Raw genomic sequence first — 16,371 nt, forward strand, 5'->3', positions numbered from 1 at the left:
TTAACTAGATAAAACTAAAGATAAAGAAGGTATAAATAAAAAAGAAACGAAATAAAAAGAGAAAAAAATCAGTTATGAAATGCAGTAATTCTTCTTTATTCTTCTAATTGATGCAATTAAACTCGGCTCAATCTTTTTTTTTTCTAAAAAAGATTGAGCCGAATAAAAATAGATCATGATATGATCATGAGACTTGACAAATCGAGATTCGTCTATTCTATATATCTAGAATATATATATATTAAGGTATAATACAATAAAGAAATACAAATAAAATAATAAAATATAGTATTATCAATTGTATGCGCTTCTAGAGAAGTATGTATGCAGGAAGTAAATTCTAACCGCTTTCTTTTGAATCCAATTTCAAATTAGATTAGAAAGATAGAAAGGCCATGAGGATGGGAAAATCAAAATAAATTCTTTTTAATTAGTTCTCCTTTTTTGGAATTTTCTTATTATCCTTTCATTTTTTTTACAGAATATTTTTCAAACTAAAAATAAAAAATACAATACAATAGTCAATATTCCTTATAATAGATATACTTAATTATATCATAAGAATCTTAAGATATTTTTTGACTAGATAGAAATAGTAAATTTGAATTGAGACACCTATTCCATGACGGATTTAAACTTACCTTCTATTTTCGTGCCTTTAGTAGGCTTAGTATTTCCCGCAATTGCAATGACTTCTTTATTTCTTTATGTGCAAAAAAATAAGATTGTCTAGTATTTTTTAGTGTAAGTAATATAATATGGTAGGGTATGTGGCTTTTTCTACACACACTTTCTAACACAAATGAAAAACGGTTATGGATGCGTATATAAGCTACGAGCATAAATGCATGAATATGCAGAGCCAGGTATAGCGAGTTTTATTTTATTTATTTTAATTGAATCAACGAATATTTTTTGAATAGAAAGTCAATGTATCTAACCTATTATTTCACAGGAGTACTAGTTGCTGAAGGCGATTTCAGAATAAAAAAAAGTAAAGTCAAAATTATTTAGCTTATTCTCTCAATTTCAATCGACCGCTGCTAGATTTAGTATATCTAATATGAATTGGCGATCAGAACACATATGGGTAGAACTTCTAAAAGGTTCTCGAAAAAGGGGTAATTTTTTCTGGGCCTGTATTCTTTTTCTAGGTTCACTAGGATTCTTATCGGTTGGGATTTCCAGTTATCTTGGTAAGAATATTATATCTATACTTCCATCTCAAGAAATTCTTTTTTTTCCGCAGGGGGTCGTGATGTCTTTCTACGGAATCGCAGGCCTATTCATTAGCTCCTACTTGTGGTGTACTATTTTGTCGAATGTAGGTAGTGGTTATGACCGATTCGATAGAAAAGAGGGAATAGTGTGCATTTTTCGTTGGGGATTCCCTGGAATAAAACGTCGCGTCTTCCTTCGATTCCTTATGCGGGATATCCAATCAATTAGAATTCAGGTTAAAGAGGGTATTTATCCTCGTCGTATTCTTTATATGGAAATCCGGGGCCAGGGGATCATTCCCTTGACTCGTACTGATGATAAATTTTTTACTCCACGAGAAATTGAACAAAAAGCTGCCGAATTGGCCTATTTCTTGCGCGTACCAATTGAAGTATTTTGAGGTATCTTTTTTGAACTGAGTTGAATGAAGAAAAGAAGAATTGGACGAAGAAAAGTTTTCTCAACACGGGGAGGAAGTCCCTTCTAAATTGGATTTGTTATTGTAAGGGGATTTTTAAGTATTTATCTAAAGGAAGGAACAAACGAGGATAAGAGAAATTTGCTTTTAATTTTTTTTATCCAAGTGAGATATATTGCATACTATTCTTCTTTTTTCATCCGAAAGGGCTTTTTTTTATTCTATTTCACTATTTCATACCATCTAGATCTAAGAAAGAACCCAATGCACTGAAATTCCACTACTAACTAATATACAAAAAAGAAGAATAGATACAGGGTATCAAACCTATATAGTTTTTGCTTCAAAGAAATAGAAATATCATGAAATAGAAATATCATCATATAGAGTCAGGGAATGGAATAGAGTCAGCGAATGAAGCATATTCATTAACAACTCCATTTACGGATCAAAAATGAAAAAAAATAAAGCATTGCCTTCTTTACTATATCTTGTATTTATTGTACTTTTTCCTTGGGGGTCTCTTCCTCATTTAACAAACGTTTGGAACTTTGGATTAAGAATTGGTGGAATACCAGGCAATCCGAAACTCTCTTAACTGATATTCAAGAGAAAAGGATTCTAGAAAGATTCATAGAATTAGAAGAACTTTCTCTCTTGGACGAGATGATAAAAGGGAAACTAAAGACACATGTACAAAAACCTCCTACAGGAATACACAAGGAAATAATACAATGGGTCAAAATAAATAATGAGGATCATCTCCATACCATTTTGCATTTCTCGACAAATATAATCTGTTTGGCTATTCTAAGTGGTTCTTTTTTTCTGGGTAAAGAGGAACTTGTCATTTTGAATTCTTGGGTTCAGGAATTCTTCTATAATTTAAATGACTCAATAAAAGCTTTTTTTATTCTTTTAGTTACTGATTTTTTTGTTGGATTTCACTCCACCCGTGGTTGGGAACTAGTAATTCGTTGGGTCTACAACGATTTTGGATGGGCTCCTAACGAGCTTATTTTCACTATTTTTGTTTGTAGTTTTCCAGTAATTCTAGATACATGTTTGAAATTTTGGGTCTTTTTTTGTTTAAATCGTCTATCTCCTTCGCTTGTAGTCATTTATCATTCAATTAGTGAAGCATAAATTCATTTGATCTCCCGATATTAATATTAATCAAATTAGCAAGCATCTTTTTTTAGAAAGAAAGCCCTTTTCCATTTTAGCAAAATTCTTTCTATTTATACCTACTTTAAGGTATTCATCATTGCAGTACAACTGTTGCAGTAGAATGACAACAGATTCATGTATAGGGAACTAGATTAGATTATCTACCTATCTAATTTATTGTATAAATTCTGGGATCTGCGATTGGACATGGAAAATAGAAATACTTTTTCTTGGGTAAAGGAACAGATAACTCGATCGATTTCTGTATCGATCATGATATACGTAATAACTCGGACATCTATTTCAAATGCATATCCCATTTTTGCGCAGCAGGGTTATGAAAACCCACGAGAAGCAACTGGACGAATTGTATGTGCCAATTGCCATTTAGCTAGCAAGCCCGTCGATATTGAAGTTCCCCAAGCTGTGCTTCCCGATACTGTATTTGAAGCAGTTCTTCGAATTCCTTATGATATGCAATTGAAACAAGTTCTTGCTAATGGAAAAAGGGACGGTTGAATGTAGGTGTTGTTCTTATTTTGCCCGAGGGATTTGAATTAGCGCTGCCCGATCGTATTTCCCCTGAGTTAAAGGAAAAGATAGGAAATCTTGCTTTTCAGAGTTATCGTCCCGATAAAAAAAACATTCTTGTGATAGGCCCTGTTCCCGGTAAGAAATATAGTGAAATTGTCTTTCCCATTCTTTCCCCTGATCCTGCTACGAAGAAAGATGCTCATTTCTTAAAATATCCCATATATGTAGGGGGAAACCGAGGAAGAGGACAGATCTATCCTGATGGTAGCAAGAGTAACAATACAGTCTATAATGCTACGTCAACAGGTATAGTAAGAAAAATACTACGTAAAGAAAAGGGGGGGTATGAAATATCCATAGTTGATGCAGCAGATGGACGCCAAGTGATTGTTATTATACCTCCCGGACTAGAACTTCTTGTTTCAGAGGGGGAATCCATCCAGCTTGATCAACCATTAACAAGCAATCCTAATGTGGGAGGTTTTGGTCAGGGGGACGCAGAAATCATGCTTCAGGATCCATTACGTGTCCAAGGCCTTTTGTTCTTCTTCGCATCCATTATTTTGGCACAAGTTTTTTTGGTTCTCAAAAAGAAACAGTTTGAAAAGGTTCAATTGTACGAAATGAATTTCTAGGTCCCGGGATTTCTTACCATCAAGTTGGTAAAAAGCCTCGATTTATTGGCAATTGCTAGAATTATCTATGATCTATTTTGGAAATCCTTTTTTTGTTTAGACTGCTTTTTGTTTATGAGATGTCTGGAATTCCTTATTTATATCCCATGTAAAAGAAGAGAATCCAAGGCAAAGGCGAGAACAATAAAATTAAAATTTCTTCCTTTTCGGAGGGATTGCAGGTCTTCTTAATCGTCTATTCGGCACAAGAAAAAGCCTTTTTCTTGTGCCGATTCTTCTTGTCAAAATAAGAATCCTTTTTCTTCCTAATTTGTCAAAGATTACTATTTCTTCTTTATTCGGGTCTGTCTCTTGGACCTCTTTTTCTTTTGCTTAGGTTTAGCCGAGGTAGTGGACAAACAGAGGGGAAGAAAATATGGCGGGGGAAAAATTTCTTGTGATTGTGAGCAAATTGCTTGGCTTGTTTAATTAAGTTCAACTTCAAATTTACTATATTTCTTACCGGGAACTAGTTGAATAGTTGAATAGTTTTGATTAAGGTTTTATTAGTTTATTAGTCGAAACTAAATCAAGGATTTTCAGGATACTTCCTTCGTGGAATAAGATATTGGATCCTCGAGTGATCTCTTTTTCATGTTGCTTCATAAGAGTGAATCGAATAGATTCAATTCGCGTTATAAGAGTAAAAATTCCGCGGGTCCTTTCCGCTCTAATCAGATAAAGGGGGGTAAGGACCCGCTAAGCTCCTACTTTTTCATGTTTACAATCTGGTCCCTCCGATTACTATAGAGATGAACCCAATCTAGAATATGAACCATAAAAGAAAACACCTACCAAACCAATCACAGCAATACCAGCTACAGTACCTATCAGCCAAAGAGGAATTCTTCAAGTAGTATCGGCCATTTCCCCTACTTTCCTCCACATTTTATCAATTGGTCATGCTAGAGACAAAAACAGTCATGGGTAGTTATAAGGATGGTATCCTTCCAAATGGGATAAGAGAATTCTTATTAGTCTCTTTCTTTCTCTCAATTGAAGAAGTAATTGGAAATTAAAACAGCAAGTACAAAAATGAGTAATAAACCCCAGTATAGACTGGTACGATTCAATTCAACATTTTGTTCATTCGGGTTTGATTGTGTCATAGTTCTATAGTTGGAATTTGTTTTATCGTTGGATGAACTGCATTGCTGATATTGATCCCAAGAAAAAACCAGTAGGTACAGCTAGTCCGTGAATAGCCAGCCATCGCACTGTAAAAATAGGATAGGTTCGATCTATGGTCATTGAGGGCCTCCTAAAAGCATCTACTAAATTCATCGAGTTGTTCTAAAGAATCAAAACGGTCGGTTATTAACGGAATTCCTTGTCGGCTTTTCGTGAAATACTCGTTTGGCCTAGGACTTCCAAACACGTCATAAGCTAAACCCGTACTGACAAATAACCAACCCGCAATGAATAGGGAAGGTATAGTAATGCTATGAATAACCCAGTATCGAGTACTGGTAATAATATCAGCAAAAGAACATTCTCCCGTGCTTCCAGACATGCTGAACTCCCAAAAATTTTGTACATTCAAAAAAGGAATTGATTCCGTAAAAGATGGGATCGACCAGTAAATAGAAAATTACTGATATTTCATCCTTGTAAGCTATATGTTATTCAAGGCATCAATAGAAAACCCCATTTTTGTAGGTTCTACTTACTTTTCATTGGCTTCGGAATAATAGAGTAATTCGGAATAGCAGCCAAAATCTTGGGAAAATCTAAGTTAATGATCAATAGGTTTGGATAAATAATTTAGGAAGGATATTCTCATACTGACACAATACAAGGACAAGTATATGTGAAATCTATCCTTTCATAATTCCTAATTCATCCTTGTATTGTTTGTTGGATTAGGTCTAACTTTCCTGACCAAACTGCGAGCGCGGAACTTTACGAGATGAAATAGGGAAAGGCAGAAGATAGAATAGAACTTAAAAGGATAATTGAAGTGACTCGTCTTCGAATCTACTTTGGTTGGAGTTCGAAAAAGATATAAAAATAAAGTAAATTCAAGGAAGAGTTTTTTTAACAGCCCCTTGGCAGGTCGTGGAATGCTTTTGTTCTCCTCTTATTCCATATGGAATACAATCAGTTAAAATAAGAAGGAATAGGGGAATATTCGATCGTTCACTCCAAAAAGAGGGTCCTATTGAAAAAGAAATTATCCAAAATAGAAAGAAGTTTTTTTTCAAATTGAATTGTTTATTTATCTCTTATTCAAAAATTTCCCTGAAAATTGAATGAAAAAATGAAATTCAATGGGGTTAGATGATCTAGTTCTTAATATTATTAATTTACTCAATTGACAAATTCCACAACAAATCTCTTGATTCGGAATTAGGGACTCATGTATCATCTGATGAATCCACTTTCTTTTACACTTCTGTATCTTACTCTACCTTGTTTTTAGTATTATCTAAAATAACTGATGAATTATGAATTTTCCATAACTTAGGTAAATGCTTTACCAACATATGTAGTGTAGTAAAAAAAATGGAATTTAACTCTTTCATGCTTACTTTAACTAGTTATTTTGGTTTTCTACTGGCTGCTTTAACTATAACCCCAGCTCTATTTATTGGCTTGAACAAGATACGCCTTATTTGAATTGACTGAATAATTATAATTCAGAAAAGAAAAATCTTTCTTTGGGATTCCTGGCATTCTACGACTCTTTTCCAGACTAATTAGGAATTCTTTTCTTGGTCATTGAGATTCGTGGATAATTTAGAGTACTATTTAGGGATAGATCGTACCTCTTTTTTATCCCCTCGAACAAATCGAAATGATTGAAGTTTTTCTATTTGGAATCGTCTTAGGCCTAATTCCTATTACTTTAGCGGGATTATTCGTGACTGCGTATTTGCAATACAGGCGTGGGGATCAGTTGGATCTTTGATTGAGTCATTTTTTTTATTGACCTCCTCCAGACCAGGGAGGAGGTCAAATTGAAATTGGAGTTACAATTCAATTTTGTTAAGTTATTTTACTCTGCTTCGACATAAAATAGATGGAATCACGCTCTGCAGGATTCGAACCTACGACATCGGGTTTTGGAGACCCGCGTTCTACCGAACTGAACTAAGAGCACTTTCATTCATTCAAAAAGAAAATATTTTTCTATTCCTAATGTATCTCACGTACGTATAGTCTCCACAAATTCAAGTTATACCCACTTTACTTTAATTGATCTCGTCGCTACTGCCTATAAAGAAGAAAGAAGTAATAGGTAGGGATGACAGGATTTGAACCTGTGACATTTTGTACCCAAAACAAACGTGCTACCAAGCTGCGCTACATCCCTTTTCCAAATTAAATTGTTGTACAATGCCATTGTACACAATTCCTGTCTTCTTTTCCACATCATAATTTTCTTCTTCTTTCTATTTTCTTCTTCTTTCTTTCTCTATCTATATATAGAACCCTCGTGTCATTTCTTCTTTTTGGTCTCATATAATTAAGGAATTATATACATATAAAATCCAATATAATTTCGCCTATAAAGGAAGGATTACTTTTCCTTGCTAATATATAGGAAGAAGGGGTCATCTTTTTCTTTTTTAGGGATAGGAAAATTTCGTCAATATGGTTCATTTTATATATAGCATAACAATCTTGGGCAAGAGTTTATGATCATATATGTATTCCAACAAGGAAGGAGGATTTTCAATGCGGGATATAAAAACATATCTCTCTGTAGCACCCGTGCTAAGTACTCTATGGTTTGGTGCTTTAGCAGGTTTATTGATAGAAATTAATCGTTTATTCCCAGATGCTTTGTCATTCCCTTTTTTTTAATTCTAGTTATTGCTATGGGAGGGATAGATTTCTTCGTGATATGACAAAATTTGATCCTTTTCAATCTTTTTTTAGTATCGGAAGGAAAAAGAAAGAAAAGATGGATTGGATTGAACCTCAGAGTCATTAAAAATTTGGTAAACCCCATTTTTGAAAATAGAAATTCAATTTAAAGGGGTACCCAAGCTAAATAAGACCTCAGAAATCAGAGCATAGAAAAGGCGGGGCTGGCTAATTAAATGAAAGGATTTCGAATCAAAATCTTTGCTAATTCGACAAGGATTGTATTCTTTAATTATTTCTCTATTTTTTATTACTTAATTTAAGAATAAAAAAAATTATTCTAATGAATTTTATTCTTCTTCTTCGGATTCAAAATAGAAGAATAAAAGAATAAGTAGAAGAATTAAGTTAAGTCAATCCAAAAACAAAAGGAGGTTCATGGCCAAGGGAAAAGATGTTAGAATCAGAGTTATTTTGGAATGCATCAGTTGTGTTCGAAAAGGTGCCAATGAGGAATCGACGGGGATTTCTAGATATAGTACTCAAAAGAATCGCCACAATACACCCGGACAATTAGAATTCAAAAAATTTTGTCGTTATTGTCGCAAGCATACGACTCATCATGAAATAAAGAAATAGGAACATCGTGTGTTCGATCTTTCCAAACAACAGAAAGAGTAAGAACTTCATATTTAATATATAAAGAAAACATAGTATAGAATACAAAATACAAATCAACTCATCTGATTTCCGGTAGATATTATTTCATATGTATAGAGGGTATTCATATACTATAATATGAATCAAATAAGATATGGATCAAAGAAAAACTACTTCTTCTGGATCCTAAATTAATAAAATAAAGAAGTGAATTTTCAAATTTTCAAATTTTAAATAAGGAATAAATCATGTATACATCTAAACAACCTTTTCTTAAATCAAAGCAACCCTTTAGTAAATCCAAGCAAACTTTTAATAAATCCAAGCAACCCTTTCGTAAATCCAAGCAAACTTTTCGTAAATTCAAGCAAACTTTTCGTAAATCTAAACAACCTTTTCGTAGGCGTCCCCGGATTGGCCCGGGAGATCGAATTGATATAGAAACATGAGTTTAATTAATAGATTTATTAGTGAACAAGGAAAAATATTATCGAGACGAATAAATAGATTAACCTTGAAACAACAACGATTAATTACTCTTGCTATAAAACAGGCTCGTATTTTATCTTTCTTACCGTTTCGTAACTATGAGAACGAAAAGCAATTTCAAGCCCAGTCAATTTCAATAATTACAGGTTCTAGACCCAGAAAAAATAGACATATTCCTCAATTAACGCAAAAGTACAATTCCAATCGAAACTTAAGAAACAACAACCAAAATTTAAGAAACAACAACCGGAACTTAAGTTCCGATTATTGATGTTTTATTCGAATTCGAAAGGGCCTGGCCTATATATATTATAAAGAAAGTAATCCAGCTCGTTGATTCCTACCACTTAATCTTAAGTTGTTGTATCTTCCCGGAGTTCCCTCTCTGGGAATTCATCTTCTATTATTCCAGTATATTACTTTATTTATACCTTTAATTGATGATCTTTATTTTATTGGAAATCGTGTAAAGATTATTTGGATTTGATACAGCTACTTGTGCAAGCATTTTACGATTAAGAATCAATTTCTTCTTGTACAGGTTGTGTATTAATTTACTATAACTATCGAATACTTTATATACCTGTGTTGCTGCGTTTATCCGAGTGATCCACAAACGACGAAAATCCCTCTTTTGCCTACCTCTATCTCGATGAGAGGAAAACAAAAGCTCTTTTTACCTGTTGGGTAATCATTCGATTAAGTCTTAAATGAGCCCCTCTAAAGTTTGAGGCAAATGAACGCATTTTTGTTCGTCGTCTCCGGCTATATATCCTCGCGGAACTCTGGTCATTGAATCAAATTAACCTTAATGAATAACTAATGATTTCTCTTCTTTTAGCCACCCTTTTCTCGTTAATAACAAAACTAATTATTCCGATATATAAAATATTAATTCCAATGGCTTTTGCTATAGTAACCTTCCCAACCATGATTTTTTATTCCACTCCGTTCAGTTATTTCTATACGAAATAACGAATTCATTCTAATAATACTAAAAAAATAGTGGGTTCCATCGTTTCTATGGTTCCCTTTTAAACGGTGAGGCCCTCTCTATACACCGGAGCCCTTTCTTTCATCAAAAGGTATTGCGAACTTGTATAGTCCACATTCTTTGGCTCTACCTATCCATTATAGAGTAAATAGCTCTTTTCACAATAAGAGTTATCCATACAGTGACGGTATTTAATTATGAAAGTTGGCTAAGTAGCTGACCCTGTTAGTCCGTTGTTTTAAGATAAAGGAGCATAAGCCTATTTCTTTTTATTACTATTTCCTCCGCTTAATGGATAACCATTTGCTACCAATGGGAGAATTGCTTCTTATTTCCAATTTAGATAATTGGATTTGCACCAAAGGAAACCATAAATTCCATATACCATAGAAATCTAGGATAGAGAAGCTATATCCTATTCATTGGTACTAATCATGGATACTTCAATTTTTTTTATATTTGTTTGAAGTCATGATCTGAACGAGTCGCACATACACCCTAGCACATGTTCCTCGATGCTGAGGGCATCCTTTAAGCGCGGCCGTTTTTTGAGCATTTCGTATTGGCTGTCTTGCGTTTCTAATAAGTTGTTTAACCGTCGGCATGTTGTATGTCTATAGAAAAAAATGGATTGGTTTAGATCCATCTTAACCTGATGATTGCTCATCATGAAGTCTTTCTATTTTCTATTAAATCAAGGAAAACACGAATTTAGCTGTGAAATAACTTTACAAGAAATCCGGACACTACCAATCCTTAAACATTTCTGGAAACCACACTAGATCAGTATCGCAGTGCTTGTCAATCATTTCATCCCCTACAATATCGACAAGTCCATAAGCTTTGGCTTCGTCTGCTGACATAAAAACATCCCTTTCCATGTCTTCGGATACAACCCAAAAAGGCTTGCCTGTTCTTACTACATAAACCCTTGTGATCATTTCGCGAACTTTGTGTAACTCTTCTACTTCTAGTAAAAACTCTGGTGTCCTTGCCCGATAATAAGCACTAGCAGGTTGGTGAAGCATAATCCTCGCGTGAGGGAATGCTATACGCTTGGTGGGTTCTCCTCCAAGCAGAATGAAGGACGCCGTGGAGGCGGCTATTCCGAGGCATATTGTATATATATCTGGTGTCACCGTTTGCATCGTATCAAAAATAGCCATTCCTGAGATTAGCCACCCGCCTGGGGAGTTTATAAAAAAATATCACTAATTCCATCTTCTATACTCAGATATACCATGAGACCTGTAATATGATTCGTGATCTCGCAACGAATCTCTTGACCGAAAAAAGTGTCCTTTCTCGATACATAACATTGTATAAGTCAACCCAAGTCGCTTCTTCATCTCCAGGAATCCGGTAAGGTACTTTTGGAACACCAATGGGCATATCAGATTAATATTATTAAATTTAAGTAAGAAAACCACACTTTAATATGGAAACGTAAGAATGGAACAGAAAGAAAGAATCCGCAGTTTATTATCTTAATTTTTATTCTTATTCTATATGAATACTATAGATTCTATTAATACGTAGATTGAAAGGTTATACATATAAGGAATGTAAGACAGATTGAATAAAGAAAAAGGAATGGGTGATTCGAATGCTAAACAAAGAGGGGTAGCGATCTATTCTTCGTTTTTTCCAAATTGGCCAAGTTACCCATTGCATATTGGCACTTATCGAGTATAGAATAGATCTGCTTCTCTTTCTTCTTATGAACAGAATTGGCTTCTTATTTTTAATGGAATGAAATAAATATTCGCGCTTTCTGACACAGAATCCCCTAGAAGGGTTAGGTACATAGGATATGGATAGTCTTTTTCAATGCGATAAAATAAAGCGACATCGTGTCTATTTTTCTTTGCTAAAGGGGTATTTCCATGGGTTTGCCTTGGTATCGTGTTCATACTGTCGTATTGAATGATCCGGGTCGATTGCTTGCGGTGCATATAATGCACACAGCTCTAGTTTCTGGTTGGGCTGGCTCAATGGCTTTATACGAATTAGCAGTTTTTGATCCCTCTGATCCTGTTCTGGATCCAATGTGGAGACAAGGTATGTTCGTAATTCCCTTCATGACTCGTTTAGGAATAACGGATTCGTGGGGTGGTTGGAGTATTTCAGGAGGAACTGTAACAAATCCGGGTATTTGGAGTTATGAAGGTGTGGCAGGTACGCATATTGTGTTTTCTGGCTTGTGTTTCTTGTCAGCGATCTGGCATTGGGTATATTGGGACCTAGAAATATTCTCTAATGAGCGGACGGGAAAACCCTCTTTGGATTTGCCCAAGATCTTTGGAATTCATTTATTTCTTGCAGGGGTGGCTTGCTTTGGCTTTGGGGCATTTCATGTAACGGGTTTGTATGGTCCTGGGATATGGGTATCCGATCCTTATGGACTAACTGGAAAAATACAAGCTGTAAATCCAGCGTGGGGTGCAGAAGGTTTTGATCCTTTTGTTCCGGGGGGAATAGCTTCTCATCATATTGTTGCGGGTACATTGGGTATATTAGCGGGCTTATTCCATCTTAGTGTCCGTCCGCCTCAACGTCTATATAAAGGATTACGTATGGGCAATATTGAAACTGTACTTTCCAGTAGTATCGCTGCTGTTTTTTTTTTGCAGCTTTCGTAGTTGCTGGAACTATGTGGTATGGGTCAGCAACGACCCCAATCGAATTATTTGGGCCTACTCGTTATCAGTGGGATCAGGGATACTTTCAGCAAGAAATATATCGAAGAGTTAGCAATGGTTTAGCCGAAAATCTTAGTTTATCAGAAGCTTGGTCTAAAATTCCCGAAAAATTAGCCTTTTATGATTATATTGGTAATAATCCGGCAAAAGGGGGATTATTCAGAGCAGGCTCAATGGACAATGGGGATGGAATAGCTGTTGGATGGTTAGGACATCCCGTCTTTAGAGATAAAGAAGGACGTGAGCTTTTTGTACGCCGTATGCCTACTTTTTTTGAAACATTTCCGGTTGTTTTGGTAGATGAGGAGGGAATTGTTAGAGCAGACGTTCCTTTTAGAAGAGCAGAATCCAAATATAGTGTTGAACAAGTAGGTGTAACGGTGGAGTTCTATGGTGGCGAACTTAATGGAGTAAGTTATTCTGATCCTGCTACTGTAAAAAATATGCGAGGCATTCTCAATTAGGGGAAATTTTTGAATTAGACCGGGCTACTTTGAAATCTGATGGTGTTTTTCGCAGCAGTCCAAGGGGTTGGTTCACTTTTGGTCATGCTACCTTTGCTTTGCTCTTCTTTTTCGGACACATTTGGCATGGTGCTAGAACATTGTTCCGAGATGTTTTTGCTGGTATTGATCCAGATTTGGATGCTCAAGTGGAATTTGGAACATTCCAAAAAGTGGGAGATCCAACTACAAGGAAACAGGCAGTCTGATACACATTGTTATAGTATCTTTCCCTCTCTTTTTTGATTTGACATGGGAAACATCTCCCATCCTTTCTTTGACTCTTTTTCTTTCTTTATATGGGAAATTCTCCCAAATGACAAATGAATAGGTGTGGAAGTTATAATTGTAAATAAACCAGGATCGAATCTATGGAAGCATTGGTTTATACGTTCCTTTTAGTTTCGACTTTAGGGATAATTTTTTTTCACTATCTTCTTCCGAGAACCACCTAAGGTTCCACCAACTCCAACTAAAAGAATAAAATAATTTCATTTAAGTAAGTAGTCCCCCTATCTGGGGGACTTCTTACTTAAATTAGTCTCCGTGTTCTTCGAATGGAACTCTTAATTGTTGAGAGGGTTGCCCAAACGCGGTATATAAGGCATACCCAGTAAAGCTTACAAGTAAACCAGATATGGAGATGGCGACTAAAGTTGTTGTTTCCAATTTTTCTAGAATTTCAAGATTACAATGGATCTACGAAAAGATCGTGTATTTACAACTACAACGGAATAGTATACAAAGTCAACACCAATGATTAAATAGAATTTATGGCTACACAAACCGTTGAAGATAGTTCTAAACCTAGGCCAAAACGAACTGGTGCAGGTAGTTTACTGAAACCCTTGAATTCGGAATATGGGAAAGTCGCCCCGGGTTGGGGGACTACTCCTTTTATGGGGATCGCAATGGCTTTATTCGCTATATTCCTATCTATCATTTTAGAAATTTATAATTCTTCCGTTTTACTGGATGGAATTTTAACCAATTAGGTTTCTACTAACTAAAACTAGGAAGTTAGAGTTATTCCATCCAAAAAAGCCTTTCTAGTTTAAGATCTACATTTCTAGATATTATGGTAGTTCGACCGCAGAATTTTTTTGTTTCGGTATCTCTGGAATATGAGTGTGTGACTTGTTAGAATTGATCCTATTGATAATTCATAGAAAGGGCCTGTTATCTCTATCAAGATGATTCTAATTCGTCAGATATTATTTATTCTAGTATCTGGAACACGAAATAGATAGAGTGGATAAAAAAATGGAACTATGATTCATACTCACTATTAAGACCTCGCAACCAGACTGAAAAATTCAAGTAGTTCTTAAATAAAAATAAAAAAGAAATTTTCTTCCTTCCAATTTTGTTTGCCCAAAAGACAACTTTTTTTCTCTCGATTTTGTCGAGTCATTACACTGATTCAACAAATGATTATCAAGCGGTTCTTATTCGAAGAACCCTTGCCTTTTGTTTAGCTTGAGACTAAATCATTGTGGCTCTAGTATGAATCTAAGGTTTTAATTGAACTGATTCATAGGATCTCGACAAGATAATTTCTATATTACGCATAAAAAAACAAATCCTTTATAGGGAAGAGAAAAGTCAAGAAGTCTCTAATGACCAACATAAGGGAAAGGAAGAAAGAAAGACGCGCCAACTTGAGATTTTTTGGCATTATCATCACAAAGAAGATATTCCGGATTTTTCTTATTTGATATCTTCAAGGCAAATCGACCCAATTCAGTGGCTGATGAAGTTTTGAACCTTTTTTCTAATATTCATTGAAAATTTTTGTGTTTCTGCTTGAGCCGTACGAGATGAAATTTTCATATACGGCTCTTAGAGGGGGACTCGGGTTAGTTACCTATCTCAATAAAGTATATGATTGGTTTGAGGAACGTCTTGAGATTCAGGGGGAATATGTTCCTCCCCATGTCAACATATTTTATTGTTTAGGGGGAATTACACTTACTTGTTTTCTAGTACAAGTCGCTACCGGTTTTGCTATGACTTTTTACTACCAACCAACCGTTACAGAGGCTTTTTCCTCGGTTCAATACATAATGACCGAGGCCACCTTTGGTTGGTTAATGAATTAGTTCATCGATGGTTAGCAAGTATGATGGTTTTAATGATGATCCTGCATGTATTTCGTGTGTATCTCACAGGGGGATTTTAAAAACCCCGTGAATTAACTTGGGTCACAGGTGTGGTTTTGGCTGTTTTGACTGCATCATTTGGTGTAATTGGTTATTCTTTGCCTTGAGATCAAATTGGCTATTGGGCAGTCAAAATTGTGACAGGTGTACCTGACGCCATTCCGGTAATAGGATCGCCTTTAGTGGAGTTATTACGCGGAAGTGCTAGTGTGGGCCAATCCACTTTGACTCGTTTTTATAGTTGACATACCTTTGTACTGCCTCTGCTTACTGCCGAATTTATGTTAATGCACTTTCCAATGATACGTAAGCAAGGTATTTCGGGTCCTTTATAGGGAAGGCATATCATAGAGAATTATAATTATCATATATCATATCGGGTAGGTTTTGGTATTTCATTGCTACAAGCATGGGTTATTGTAAAATAACACATGTCATTTGGATACTTCTCTTCAACTCCAAAGTATTTTTATACAATACAAATAGTTGAAGTTAATTTTACGAAAGAAAAAAGGCGGATTATGGGAGTGTGTGACTTGAATTATTGATTTGGCCATGCAGATAAAGAATTGGATCTGCCACATTAGAATTCACAACCAAAGGTGTCTCCGCATCCAATCAACATGTAAGTCCCCTACCTAGGAAGGATAGGCTGGTTCACTTGAGGAGAATATCTTCTATGATCATATCGCAACCATGTCATCCATGAACAGGCTCCGTAAGATCCCATAGAGTAGAAATGGAATAAGTCATGTGACATGATCCAGTTCTCTATTTATTACACTTACCTTTTTATTATAGTATGGAAATGCATTCATTTTCTTTGCATCGATTGTGATCCGCAATACTATCGGAGTAAAATAAGGGATCTAAGGAAGAATGTAGGCTAAACTTTTTGATTTTTTATTAGTAACAAGTAAATATTTTGTTTGGAGGTAAGAAACTTGCGATATTGAGGGGATAAATACCAACTAATCAAGAGACATGAGACAATCCACAAAGCAATTGATCATGATCAAATTTGTAAGCCC

General features: G+C 35.2%; 2 non-coding genes across 2 annotated transcripts; both read right to left on the reverse strand.

Annotated features, from left to right (window-relative positions):
• Positions 1-7,046: 7,046 nt before the first annotated feature.
• Positions 7,047-7,120, reverse strand: TRNAW-CCA (transfer RNA tryptophan (anticodon CCA)). The gene has a single exon. It is a non-coding gene; the product is annotated as a tRNA-Trp (tRNA).
• Positions 7,121-7,259: 139 nt separating this feature from the next.
• TRNAP-UGG (transfer RNA proline (anticodon UGG)) lies at positions 7,260-7,333 on the reverse strand. Its single transcript has one exon. It is a non-coding gene; the product is annotated as a tRNA-Pro (tRNA).
• Positions 7,334-16,371: the final 9,038 nt, after the last annotated feature.

The sequence above is a fragment of the Aegilops tauschii genome, chromosome 5 (genome assembly GCF_002575655.3).
Source record: "Aegilops tauschii subsp. strangulata cultivar AL8/78 chromosome 5, Aet v6.0, whole genome shotgun sequence".
In the NCBI taxonomy this organism is placed as follows: domain Eukaryota; kingdom Viridiplantae; phylum Streptophyta; class Magnoliopsida; order Poales; family Poaceae; genus Aegilops; species Aegilops tauschii.